We start from the raw sequence: 14,179 nt of genomic DNA, 5'->3' as shown, positions 1-14,179 counted from the left end.
TCTTCGGCTCCTCTCTCCCAGCACCCCCAGCTCCCTCTCTGCCTGGCTGCTCTCAGCCACTCTGGCCCCAGCCTGTAGTGCTGCTTGGGGTTGTTGTGGCCAAAGTGCAGAGCCCTGCCCTTGGCCTTGTTCAATCTCATCCCCTTGGCCTCTGCCCACCCATCCAGCCTGGCCAGGTCCCTCTGCAGGGCTCTCCTACCCTCTAACAGCTCCATAGCTGCTCCTAGCTTGGTGTCATCTGCAAACTTAGTGATGCTGGACTCAATTCTCTGGTCCAGGTCATCAATAAAGATATTGAACAGGACTTTTTAATGTTAGAGTTCTTCTCTAATGTAAATGGTTTTATGACTCTAATAATAGTGTGAAATAGGTGTCAAGGATCTTACCAGCTTTCTGTTGGGTCTGGAGAGGTAGCAGTTAGTGTCTGTTGTGTTTGTTACTGCATAATCTAAGAGCAGCCACGTGTTCAGTGTTCTCAGAGCACAGTCTTCTTCAGCAGAGAAGCTGTGGAGAGTCTCAAGTCCACTTTTTCTATAAGGCACGATTATTAGCAAACATCACGTGCTGTTTTCTGGACTGAGTCACAATTTGTTCCCCATCCAAATCCAAATTGTATCTATGCTTATAAGTTAGTGAAATTGTACAACCTCTGATTAGAAAAGCATAGACTTTACTCTGATAAACAATAATGATGCAGCAGCTCAAGATAACATACACAAAAAAGTGAAAAATAGCCTGGTGTAATGGCACTTCTTTAGATCTCTGTCTGCTTGTCCATACTGCTGTGGAATGAAGGACACAGCAAATCAAGCTTTGACATGTTTTTAAAGTGCCGTCTTTGCTAGCAGCCTTTCCCAATAACCATGAGTATATACTTCACTCTGAAAGCCAAAGCAGCAATGTGTCATGAAATTACGTGCGAGACAGTGTGACATTGCATCTGAAGACTCTGCATGGGAGCTGGTTTTGTAACTGAGTGGAGAGAAACACTTGGCAAAGTGTGCCTTTATTAAAGACAGGCTTAATAGATTTCCTCTTCTTGAAACCCACCGTTCAGCCAAGAATTCTCTAGGCATGACCACTGTGTCAGATAGTAAGGATAGAGTGGATATTCTGTGTTCTGGGATTTCAGAATACTGGGGGTATTATGCTTGCCTTGAAGGAATAAACCCTTACGGGTTATTCCTTGAGGGTAAGTTCAGTCTGTTCCTAAAGTAACTATAGGGGAAGAAAGAGTTTGGAATAATGTTTTCATTGTCTAACTGCAAGTGCTTACTCAACATTTTGCTTTAAAGGTTTCAGCTCAGAACAATACTCCTCTTTAAATGAGGAATGTAACTTAGCAATTTTTGTTACCTTCTATGTGTGGCTCTGTGATAGGGAGTTGTCATTCTCAAATTGTGCAGAGACCTAGAATGGAAGACTCTGGGGGGTTTCAGACAGAGTTGCCCATTCCCTTCTCCTAGTCCTAAATTTCTCTCTTGAAGATTGTGTTCCTTCATTTTCTTTCTCCCTCTCAGTTAGATCAGCAGCTAGTGTTTTGTTTTAGAATAATGAAAATTAATGAAACTATAATATTTTGCAAAATGAGGTTAATAAAAGTGGTTTTCTTTCCTCCTGCCCGTTACTTTGCCAGTGTTTAGAGTAACAGTTCCTGGCTTTAGACAAAATAGTCCTATATTTGAAGCCTGTAGTCAGAAGTGCTTTCTTCTGTCACAGTTGGGTCAAGCAATCAGGAGACTGGTTTATTTGAGCTGTGTTGTACCTGGCATTCAAAGTACAAGAAAATAGGTTTGCTGTTGGGTTATAGAACACAAAGTACAGTGTATCTTGTCCTCTTGTTGCACCTCATGTGCAGTGCCTAGTGTTTGGTGTGCATTTGGTCATCTGCAGTTAGCAATGTTTAGCACTTGAAGGATTTCCAATGTAGAGGATGTTTAGGGTATAAAACCACATTCTGGAGCTGTTTCAAAATTAAATGCATTCTTTCAATAGGAACAGAATAGTCACAAGGCAAGACTGTTTCCAAGTGAAAGTACACGTACACCTGCTTTAATTAAAGTGTCTGAGAGTAGACTTTCATAAAGTTAAATCACAGAATCAGTCAGGTTGGAAGGGACCAGCCAGTTCCAAGCCCCTGCCATGCCCAGGGACACCCTACCCTAGAGCAGGCTGCCCACAGCCTCAGCCAGCCTGGCCTCAAACACCTCCAGCCATGGGGCCTCAACCACCTTCCTGGGCAACCCAGTCCAGCCTCTCACCACTCTCCTGCTCAACAACTTCCTCCTCACCTCCAGCCTCACTCTCCCCACCTCCAGCTTTGCTCCATTCCCCCCACTCCTGCCACTCCCTCACAACCTCAGAAGTCCCTCCCCAGCTTTTTTGCAGCCCCCTTCAGATGCTGGAAGGCCACAAGAAGGTCCCCTGGGAGCCTCCTTTGCTCCAGCCTGCACAGCCCCAACTCTTTCAGGCTGTGCTCACAGCAGAGCTGCTGCAGCCTCTGAGCATCCTCCTGGCCCTGCTTTGAACGCACTCCAGCATCTCCACATCCACTTTCTATAGTCACTTACAGTTTATTTGTGAGTCTGCACTTTGATGCAAAACTTTATTTGTTTAAAGTTATTTTTCTCTTCTCCCTTTCCCCTTTGTTTTTTTTTTTCCAAATGTAGACTAAGAAGTACTACTCTCTGGAGTAGTCTTGGCTAACTCTGTCAAGCAGATGATGTGAAATTTAATATTTAAAAATGTTAATGATTTTGGAGATGGTAATAATTCTTACTTCATGTACATCACGCTGGTTTGCCAGAGCATGGATTTATTTCTTTGCAGTCATTTTCTTGTTTTTTAGTATAAATAAATAGGTATTAATATAAATGTTTTGCAGTTGGTCTTAAAGACAGTATAAACTCATATTTGGTTGTGTATGTAGTTACCATATTATCTAGCAACATACACATTTTTAGTACTGCAAATTCACTGTGTTTTGCTGTTTGGCAGTTAAATCTCTCTTCAGTTGGACTCTCCTAGCTCAGTTCAGCCTATGCTGCTTGCTACAACTTGTTTTTATAAGCAGTTGTAGTTTGATGACACTTGCAGTGGTTTAGAAAACTCGGTTGGCTGGGCACCAATAAAGAGCTTTTTGAAGGAATGTCTGCAGGCAACAAGTTACTCCCCATGATAAAGAAGCTCTCTATAGCTCTGGCAGTCCAAATAAAGAAATTACCATCACTTTTAGCTGTGTTTGGAGAGGGATAAATATTGCCTTAGTACTAAATTTCAGCATGAGGTAATTCTGTTCTTTAGTTTAGAAAACTACAGGTTTTGCCCGTAGTTGCCAGCTAGCAGCCCAGAACCCTGTATGAGGTGATGCATAGTTGTATCAACGAGAGGAATCACTTCCTCAGTGCTGTGCAGACTGAGTCAAGTTTTTGGGGGAAGTGAAAGCTTTGGATTTCCTTGTCTGATGGCCTTCTCTTTTGGTGCATGGTAATGCTGTCTCTGCTGATAGTGCTCTATCTGCTGGATATTGGAAGGAGGAGTGTGTGAGATTGAGATTACACAACGTTCTACTGTTTCAAGTGTCTGTTTTGTCTGGGCTCCCTTCCTGCTATATTCTTGTGCAAAAATTTCAAGGCTGCAGTGTAGAACACTGGGTCAAAGAATATGTATGGTGCCTTGAAGACTACACAGACAGTTTTGTTTGTTTCATTACATAGTATTTCATTTCCTATGAAAGAATACTAGTTTTTAAGAGCTTGCTCTGATAGCTGTTTAGAACAAGTTAAAGGAGTATCATTGTGCTTTGTTTAGTTTGTCTGGCCTCCAAAGGGTTATTCAATATGTAAATAGTTGTTTGGTTTTATAAGTCTAAATTTGAATCACTGAATCAAGCAGGTTGGAAGAGACCTCCAGGCTCATCCAGTCCAAAGTAGCACCCAGCCCTGGCCAAGCAACCAGACCATGGCACTAACTGCCCCAGCCAGGCTTGGCTGCAACACCTCCAGGCACAGCCACTCCACCACCTCCCTGGGCAGCCCATTCCAGTGCCAATCACTCTCTCTGCCAACAACTTCCTCCTAACATCCAGCCTAGACCTGCCCTGGCACAGCTTGAGGCTGTGTCCCCTTGTTCTGTTGCTGGTTGCCTGGCAGCAGAGCCCAACCCCACCTGGCTACAGCCTCTCTGCAGGCAGCTGCAGACAGCAATGAGCTCTGCCCTGAGCCTCCTCTTCTGCAGGCTGCACCCCCCCAGCTCCCTCAGCCTCTCCTCACAGGGCTCTGCTCCAGGCCCCTCCCCAGCCTTGCAGCCCTTCTCCAAACACCTTCCAGCACCTCAACATCTCTCTTGAATGGAGGAGCCCACAACTGGACCCAGTACATAAAGGTCATTTTCACACAGTAGCATGTTAGCCACACAGAAACTTTTTTTTAAGATTAAAATTGTACTTTCCACTATTTTTTTACTTTCTGTTCTTCTGGTTTGTATTTTTCCTTAGATGTGTTTTCACAGGACCATATTTTTGTTGCGTGTCCACTCCACTTGAAAGCATTCTTGTGTCAACTAATTCTGGTTCTCTGATTAAGTTGGAAGTCGAGGTGTTTTCTTCTGTAATGTCTGTTTCCAATGCAAATTCTTACCTTTTTTTAATCACTGGTTTAGTAAACACAGTTGTGCATTGTTCTGCCCTTCAGGGCTTTTTTCTCCACAGCAATAGAAAGCTGAAAGATGCAGTGTATTCCTCAATTTGGTTGGTGATAGATTTCTTTCCAATGTACCAGGAAGCATAAGACCATTGTTTCTTTCCTAAAAATAACCTTAAAGGCCAAGCATGGAAATACCAAAGCATAAATTACTGGGAGAGGCAATTGGTGAAGTAACAGTAATATTTTCTAGTTATGGCTAAACTTTTTTGGGGGGCATTACAGAAAGCTTCTATTTTAACTAACTACATAGATAAATCTGAATAAACTGGGCTGGGCTGGTGGTGCTAAGCTGCTTAATTTATTGGTGATGTTGAAGCCACATCACCCCTTCCCATCCCCACCAGGGAGTAATGACTTTCTTATTGTTAGTAAAGAACCTTCTAAACCATATTTAAGGCTTAATAGCTGTATGCACTAATTAACAAAGTACAGTGAGCATTTAAGCTGCTAATAGCCATAACATCACTGATGCATAGACCTTCAGAATGGTAACACTGCGTAACAGTTCTTTACTGTGCATCCCTTTAACAAGGGTAACAGTGTCATTGCTTCTCTTGCTTCACTACCTGCTGTTTAGGTAAACTCTGTAGACTATTTAATGCATGCTTCCCAACTTCTAAGGCCCCTGGATACCATATACAAGATTTAAGTCTTGCAGTAGGGTGAGGGACAGCTTTTAATTCCTTGTAATTTCTTAAATGCTGCTTTTCTTCTAAAAACCATTCACCAACAGGGATTTTGTTGTAAAGCAGCATTTCTTGATCGAGGATTTACTTCTGCTTGTCATCCAGGTGTCTCTCCTTACTGTGTGGCAAAAATCTGTTACAGAAGTCACTTTCTCGATAAATGAGATGTAAAGAATAAAGATCACGCGGTGATGAAGGTAGGCATTGGTCTACATCACCTCAGGACCTCTCAGTACTACTCTTGTTGGCAAACCATGCGCTACTCTGTCAGTGTTGTCAACTGCTTAAACTAAGGTACTGTGTGCTTTTCACCCATACCTTACAGGTGAAGGGTGTTACACAGTTATCATTAGATAAGGAATGAATAGGTAGTTGGGAGGTGAAAAGAAGAAGAGGACCAGAATGTATGACGTTGAAAATGGCTCTTAAAATACTTCACTACTCCTTGATCTGGCTGCCAGCCTAAGGAGATTGTTAGCTAAAGTGCATACGCAATGGATGTTCTGTGTCCTGTAGTGATAGTCTTTCTTACAACTTCATCACAGGGAAGTTTTACTTGAGTTACTAGGGCTTAAGACTTAACTGTACAACCAAAGTGAGCACAGCAGCTCAAACTTTAGGATATTTGCTGTCTGTATTAGAGTTGGAGTTGGCCAAGGTGTCTGCTTTACTGCAGCAACTCCCTAGGTATGCCTAACTAGTGTCCCAGGTCACTGCTAGGCCCTGAAAGTTAGATTCTGTTGGGTCTTCTATAGATTAAGCTGGTAAAAAAGCCTTCCACAAAATGGAAAAGGCATCTCAGCCACACATTTAACACAGATTAGACTCTTTCCCCTCCAAAGGCTGAACATGCTGAAGCATTTGGGAACACTGCCTGGCCCTTACTTGGAAACTTTCCTGCTGGGTATTTTAAAGGAACCTTTGTAAGGTTTTCACATAGGTGTAGAATCGTTCAGAACAGTTAAATGTATTACTTTTGACAGTATTCCTGAAAACTTTTATAAAGTTCACTTGAGTCAAGTAATTGTAATTTATTTTGTAAATACAGGAAGTTTTAATGCATGCTGAAATGGAGAACATTACTGAAATGGCATTGGAAACATGCAAGAAATACAGAAATTATTCCCAATATGCAAGAGTAGTCTGTATCTTCAGCTCCTGTTTGGGCTCAGGGCAGACCTCATCATGCTCTACAACTACCTGAAGGGAGGCTGTAGCCATTGAGGTTGGTCTCTTCTTCCAGGCAACCAGCAACAAAACAAGTGGACACAGTGTCAGACTGTGCCACAGCAGGTCTAGGCTGCATGTTTCAGTCTATAAAATTAGTTTTGATCATGGACAACCAAAGCTTCAACCAGTAGTTCACAATAGGGTCATAGTATCAACCAGGCTGGAAGAGACCTCCAAGCTCAGCCAGTCCAACCTAGCACCCAGCCCTGGCCAAGCAACCAGACCATGGCACTAAGTGCCCCAGCCAGGCTTGGCTTCAACACCTCCAGGCACAGCCACTCCACCACCTCCTTGGGTAGCCCATTCCATTTCCAATCACTCTGTCTGCCAGGAACATCCTCCTAACATCCAGCCTAGACCTGCCCTGGCACAGCTTGAGGCTGTGTCCCTTTGTTCTGGTGCTGGCTGCCTGGCAGCAGAGCCCAACCCCACCTGGCTACAGCCTCCCTGCAGGCAGCTGCAGACAGCAATGAGCTCTGCCCTGAGCCTCCTCTGCTGCAGGCTGCACACCCCCAGCTCCCTCAGCCTCTCCTCACAGGGCTCTGCTCCAGGCCCCTCCCCAGCCTTGCTGCCCTTCTCCAAACACCTTCCAGCACCTCAACATCTCTCTGCAATGGAGGAGCCCACAACTGGACACAGCACTCAAGGTGTGTCCTGACCAGTGCTGAGCACAGGGGCACAAGAACCTCCCTTGTCCTGCTGCCCACACTGCTCCTGAGCCAGCCCAGGATGCCATTGGCTCTGCTGCCCACCTGGGCACTGCTGCCTCCTCTTCAGCTCCTCTCTCCCAGCACCCCCAGCTCCCTCTCTGCCTGGCTGCTCTCAGCCACTCTGGCCCCAGCCTGTAGTGCTGCTTGGGGTTGTTGTGGCCAAAGTGCAGAACCCTGCCCTTGGCCTTGTTCAGTCTCATCCCTTTGGCCTCTGCCCACTCATCCAGCCTGGCCAGGTCCCTCTGCAGGGCTCTCCTACCCTCCCAACAGATTTTTCACTGATTTTTTTTCCCACGTTTTTTAATCTGAGGATTGTGAGGTTATGTACACTGCCTGAAAACTGTGCACTGTAGAAAATGTACTTTTAGATGCCTTGCAGGTGATAAAATCCCCAGCCACTTATATATGTGCAAGCAGAAGATTTCCTTACCTATGCTTTGAACGAGTTGTAGAAGGAATACTCTCCCTAAATCTCTCTGCATTGCAAGAAAAATTAGTTTACAGGGTTTTAAGTCATTGAGACTTTTTCCACCTCGTTTGAGATACAAGTGGTGTTTGTCATTTCCTCAATTTGAAGAGTGTCATCACCACATTAAAGTCTCTGACGACTACCAGGATCCACATTTGTCTGTTTTTTGAGCTGTTTTCCTCTCCCCATTTCCCCACCCTTTCCACCATTTAATGATAATTTTCCTAACGTAACTGATACAGAGAAACTGTGAGGTGTAAACTCAGATGTTTTTCTACTGTTCTCTTTAGTTTCATTGTATTTGCTCAGACTTTTACAAAACTTAGGCATTCTGCTACAGGGGGAAAATGCATTATTAATTATTAATAATTTTTCTTGCACTTTGATTCTTGGCAGAAAAAGTATATTGAGCTTGAAATACCTGTTCTGTATTGAATCTTGAGTGATACTGTGATACTGTGAATGTGGGGCTTGTGTTTTGAGTGTTGTAAGGTCCTGAAATGTTGGTTACCTGTTTATCTGAAATGCAGGCTGAGTGCTAGGTGTTTTTTGCCTTTATGTCAAGAGAAATGCATGTTTATTTTGAGGCTTCAAATTAACAAAAGGACAAGTCAACAGCTTATGCAATGACTTCTACCATTAATCACTTCTATAGATACAAAATCTTTTCCACGATGGTTTGCAGGAGACAGATGTGGATACAGAACTTGGTGGTGTACTGCAGACTATAAGATGTGAAAGAAGGATTGCATTGGAGGTGGTTTTCTACTTAGTAGTGTGAAGTAGTGTTCATATTTGTAGAGAGCACCTGGGATTTTTAAACATGTGCCCAGTCATTGCCTCTTTGATCATGTTCTCTCTGCAGAAATCCAGCTGGTGTTTCAGTGGTGTGCCTGTATTGTGACGTGTTTGCAGTATCTTGTGCCAACAGCGTGGAGTAACACTGGAGGTGCAGAATACTGGGAAGTAGAGTGAGCCTTTGTGCAGTGAGATGACAGGGAGGTGCTCAAGAAGGTCTTGCGAAATCATGGAAGGCTTAGCCATCATCATTGTTTGAGTATTATCTCCTCAACTGTGAAATGTAAACTGATGAGTAGTTTGCTGAAGCTGAGGCACTTGCAGATATTTTGAATGCTGACACCTCCTTAGCTTAAATGACCGTCAGTAGTCTAAGAGGCATTGCCTGTGCCCAGGCTGCCTATGGAAAGAGGTTTTCTTTAATGAGAGGCTTTTGTGCAGTCGTTATTAATTATTGTACCCTGTTTCCTCTTTACAATGTTGGTTTTCTTTTTTGGAGAATAGAGTTCCTTCAGTGTTTCTCTCCATTTCCTTGTGAAGCGTTCTGCAGGGTGGTTAGATGGGAGAACACTCTGTGAGTGACACCACGATGCTGTTCAGAGATTACTTTGATAATGCAAAATGGTTGTGAAGCCTGAAAGAAAACTGTTCTGCGTGATACAGAGTCTCCTAAGGGCAAATATGCTTTTTCCCTCTTGTTATGTCTGCAGCTTTTAGATGAATAGTCTGACCACGTTTGGTTCATTCTGCTCCATTTTTCCAGTGACAATTTGCATAGGAGATTCTGTTCTCTACATCTGTTTCAAAAACACAGTACTGCAGCGGGGAAACGTAAATGTTCTTCTCCTGACTGCCGTAGCAGCTGAGCACACTGAGTAAAAAGCTCCTTTCACCTCAGCTCTTTTGTGGATATTATGCAAGACAAGACGTCCTGCACTTTGGTATAGCAGCTCTTAAAAGAAGTGTATTGCAACACGAATTTATAGCAAAACTTCACGCACTTTATCTAGCAAAACGTGTTGGGGGTGGGGAAGACAGCAAGCTGTTGTAAACTGCTATAAAGTACAGAAAACTTTACTTTCCCTCCTTTCTAAGAAGTGTAAACTATTGAGGTTAAGTAGGTGGGGCAACCGGAAGTAATTACTAAGGCCAGTGGCATTTCTGCAGTTTAATAAAGGCAGAAGCTAATTATTCAGTTTTTATTTAAGTGAAATGATGCCAAAAAGGAGGCTCCTGCGGAGCAGCTGCACTCCTTCAGTGTTACCCTAATTTACCACAGACACAACTGTCACAAACAGAACTTTTAAACTTGATATATAGCCACGAAAGTAAGGAGTCCTTTGTCTGGAGTGCATGCAGAAGAACTCCTTTATACAAATCAACCGGCAGATGACGGACAATGATGAAAATTTGATTCTTTGAAGTCATAATGGTCATTGAAATGTGTGAAATTCTGGTATTGAAAAGAGAGCGGCTAGCAAGACTCTAAATCCTGGGTGGCTGCTGGAAGCTTGCTGGGAGGTTTTTCTGTGTTTTGACATCAACTTCCCATTGCTTGTTCCCTGTTTCCTTTATTGAAGAAAAAAAGAAAAAAAGGGAGGAATGGGGGCGTGCTAAACAGTAGATAGTTGGTAGTGGTTATGTACAGTTTTCATCTCTGTGTGGAGAGAAGTGTCGTAGCAGAGACGTGTCATCTTTAGGCACACCTGACCCCTCAATTAAACATTTATTTTCAGAGGAGCTTTGAATCATTGTGTCTGTTTCCCTCGAATTTCAGGCTCCAGTTCCGTGTCCCCTTTGGCATTTTTTGCAGTTAGTGGAGTACCTAAAGGAAGGAAACTCCCATTTCCTTTTAATGTCGCCTTCATGCGAAATACTGCGTTCATGGACACTGCCTCTGAACCAGTTTCTCTCCCTGCTGTACAGCACAGTTATCATTTCTTACTGCTCCTTCCAGAACAGCTTCACTGGGCTTTCCACCGTGACAAATGCTCATAAACAGTGTAGGTTATAATAAAGACAAAACCTCCTCTTCATTTCTAAGCAGTTTGATTTGATTTCTGTAGTTTCAGTTTTTTTTAAAGTGTTTTGTTTTCCTTTCTCACCTTGTTATAAGAAGAGACAAAATGCCTCAAAGTGAGTATTTATTTGTTTTAATGTTGCTATTAAAAATATATATCCTCTCTACACATCAAGAAAGCCAGAGTGTCAGAAGGCATCTTTTAGGTGGTAATGTGTTAAAAACATGAGGCAAAGTTGTTAATTTTTAGTTAAAGCAAACCTATACAGCTCAGATCTTAAGTCTTCTTATGGATGCCAAACACCTCACTAATATTTTAATAGGCTAATATAGCAAAATCCAGTAAAAGGAAAAAAAAGATAAGTCATGTGAAACCGGCTGTCAAAAACATCTTTGTTTTGGAAAGTTGGTTCACAGGTAGTTTCAATGAGAACTTGAACTCAGAACAAAGCACTGAAGACACAGTAAAGAGTTCAACCCAGTGCAGCATAGTTCTTTTCAAGTATTATATTGTTTTAATGGCATCTTTGAGCGGGAGCTTTAGCCCATTGAAATGTCGCTTAAAGGACAGGTTCTTCTGTCACTAGCTGGAGCTGTGTGGATGAAATGATCACAATAGAGTGTTGTAATGCATTTTAAAAGTGTGAGAAATCAGTTTGTCTAGACTAAGAGTGCGCCTACAGGGAATAGGAATTTTAGAGCTTCTGTGCTCTTTAGGTGTCAAGTATGTGATAGATGCCAAGGCTTTTTATTCCATATCTTTGGCAACAGCTCAGCTATGCTACAGTACCTTGCATGTCTACAGCAAGCAAAAACAGTGATTTTATGTCAGGACAACTTGGTCTTCAGAAACCAGAAACTCTTTGTCCTAACAGCTGTCTGTTTAATTGCCAGCTTTAAAATGGGGAAGATATCAATAAACAATTGCTAAGTTCCCAGAAGGCGTGGAAACCTTAGCTACAATGAGTCAAAGTGTGAAGAACTAACAATACAACATAAATATTTTCCTTCCAGAAAGTAGGCAGGTTTGGTTTTACTTTTCACATTGAGAAGATTTTCGTGGGATGGATCCTGCATTAGTAGTAAAATAACTTTAATTTGGAGGGCCCCCTCCCCCCCAAAAAAAACAAACCAAAAAAAACAACAAAAAGACATGTCTTGAAGGGACTTATGGTTTGTCTGAGGGTTTGGTTTTATTTGCATCCAGGTGAACAAGCTTAGACATTTCTTTACCACAGTTATCTCATAAATACAGCATTTACTAGGGTTTACCACTTTATTGTAATTGTATTTCCTCTGCACTAATGTATAGTATTTTTATAGTTGTCTGGTGTGGAAGCTTGAAAAGAGGAAATTATATTAGCAGCATTTTATTTTAGTAATTCCAGATAATTCTAGAACAGATCAAAAACCTCAACATCTGAAGGATCTATATCTATGTGGGACATAGAAGTTGCTGAGCGTGATAATAGTCTGGGGGAAAATACTTGCAGTTTGGAGCTATTTTGAAGCTTACGTATTTTGGGGTATCTGTTGCTAACAAGCCCAGAATTTTTGCATAGACCAGCTCAACTCAGAGGGGGAAAGGGAATTTCTCGGTGACTGTTCTTAGATTTTCTCGATAGCCGTGCTTAGTAATGCAGAAACAAAGGCTAATGTTGCCTGTTCCTCTGAACAGGCGAGCTGAAATAATGAGGACCCACCAAAATTTGCTTCAGGTACAATCCATCTTTTGTTAAAGCACTTTGGCAAGTAAGAAAACTGGGAGATGTTTCCCTGTAAAGCTGTGGTTTAAGATTCAACGGACAGACATGCCAGTCTGTCAGGAGGTGTTCCACGTGCGTGTTGCAACACTAAGGTGAGTGGCAGAGTTTCATCTCTCTGCTAGGCTCAGGTTGAAAACAAGCATTACTTGGTCCTAATGGAAGCATTTATAGTGGAGTTGTTGGTATTTGGGCAGTTTCTTGTGGCAGTCTTGGTAGAAATGTGCAAAGTGGGAAAATCAGTGTGTGTGCTTGTTCGTTTCCCATGCTGTTCTGATGGCAAATACAGTTCAAGCGTTTTAAACTCCTTCTCTTGTTTAGTTTTGACCAACTGATTGGGCAAAATTTATTTACTGAAGTAAAATGAAAATGAAACTTGACTCGTTCCAAAGGATGGTCTGGTGACAGCACCAGGAGCTTTTCAAGTTTGCCACAAAACAAAGTCGCATGGAGGGAGTAGTTAGTGACACGTAAAGCCACAGTGTTTTATTTAAACTTGTCTGCCTTTTTGTTCCAGTCGTGGCAGGACTGGTGGGTGCGTTCACTATGCCCTAAGTTTTGCTGTGTTGTTTTTGACTCTTACCAATTTACTGTTTGTTCCTGGGGAGAGGAGGGGAGAGGAAGGCAAGGGGGAAGACCAAGGAGCTCCCACTGGCCTTTTATGTAGGCAAGAGGAATAGTTTAGTGTCCTTAGAGATGGATTTGATGTTTGATTTCACTCCTTACAAGGGTGAACTGACAGGTTAATTTTATGTAATTACTGTTTAGTTTTTAGCAAGAAAATTCACTTTGATTGTATCAGATGCTGCTGAGGGTAATTTTTCAAGAAGTCTGGAGAGGTTTTTCCCTGCCTTTATTCTTTGTTAAAGTTAGCTAATAGGTCGTTTTTGTGATCCTTCAGTTTCCATCTTTCTTAGGTTTATTTGTTGAGGGCTCACAAGCCAAGCTTTAGTAGAGGAGAGCATCTTCCTACTGACCGTATACAATATTAGAAGCTTTGTTTTTTCCTTCGAGCATTGGACTCTTATGAACCCTTCTGTCCTTCACAAAAATGCCGAAGAATGTTACTGGTATCAAATACTCCTCTCTTGATCTTGAACACCAACAGAAGAGTTGACCCTAAAGAGCTGATAGTCATAGCTTGAAACACAGTGAGGGAGTCAATTGTATGTAATAACTAGTGGTTAGAGAAAAAATGAGAGCTGCATTTTTGTACTTGCCCTGCAGTGTCCATCAATAGATTACTGTGCTTCATCCTTGGTGCTAAGCATAGCATCTTGAGTCAGTGTGGAGATTGGTGCCACTCAATTACATAGACAAGCAAAAGCACTTTTATTGCAGAACAGAGTTGGCTGACTGGGATTTTGATGAATAGTACTGCTCATACAAAGGTTAGGTGTCTATCAGTGATGTGAAATGTTGGGATTTGTCAGTGTCTGTGCTCTAGTATTTAATGGAGAAAGAGCAGTTTATACATTTCTGCATTTGCTTTAGTTGATGCAAGTTGGAGCAGTCATGACTTTGCAGCTGCGTGCAGAGGATATTAGGGAATGTCTTGTGTCTCCATTGGCACTAGCAGTTCATGTACCTGGGAGATGAACAGCTTCTGGGAACTGATCCATGCAAAATCTAATTCATCCAGGAGAAGCAGGGTGTTAGCAGCCCCAATGTGCATCACCTTCAGTTCTGTGCATTTCTTTTTCAACTTGTGAAAATAAAGCAGGAAATCAGGTTACAAACATAAGCAACATTGTTTTACAAGCCCTTTACATGAACCCTTTTGTAACAAGTTCCATTGTG

At 42.4% G+C, this 14,179-nt stretch overlaps 1 protein-coding gene across 1 annotated transcript in view; it reads left to right on the top strand.

The window, feature by feature from the left end:
• Window positions 1–14,179, top strand: part of NDUFS4 (NADH:ubiquinone oxidoreductase subunit S4) — a 52,030-nt gene that overhangs the window by 25,932 nt on the left and 11,919 nt on the right. The window lies entirely within an intron of this gene.

Source organism: Pogoniulus pusillus, chromosome Z, assembly GCF_015220805.1.
Source record: "Pogoniulus pusillus isolate bPogPus1 chromosome Z, bPogPus1.pri, whole genome shotgun sequence".
Taxonomy (NCBI): Eukaryota; Metazoa; Chordata; class Aves; order Piciformes; family Lybiidae; genus Pogoniulus; species Pogoniulus pusillus.
This window is presented reverse-complemented; position numbering and strand designations above follow the sequence as displayed.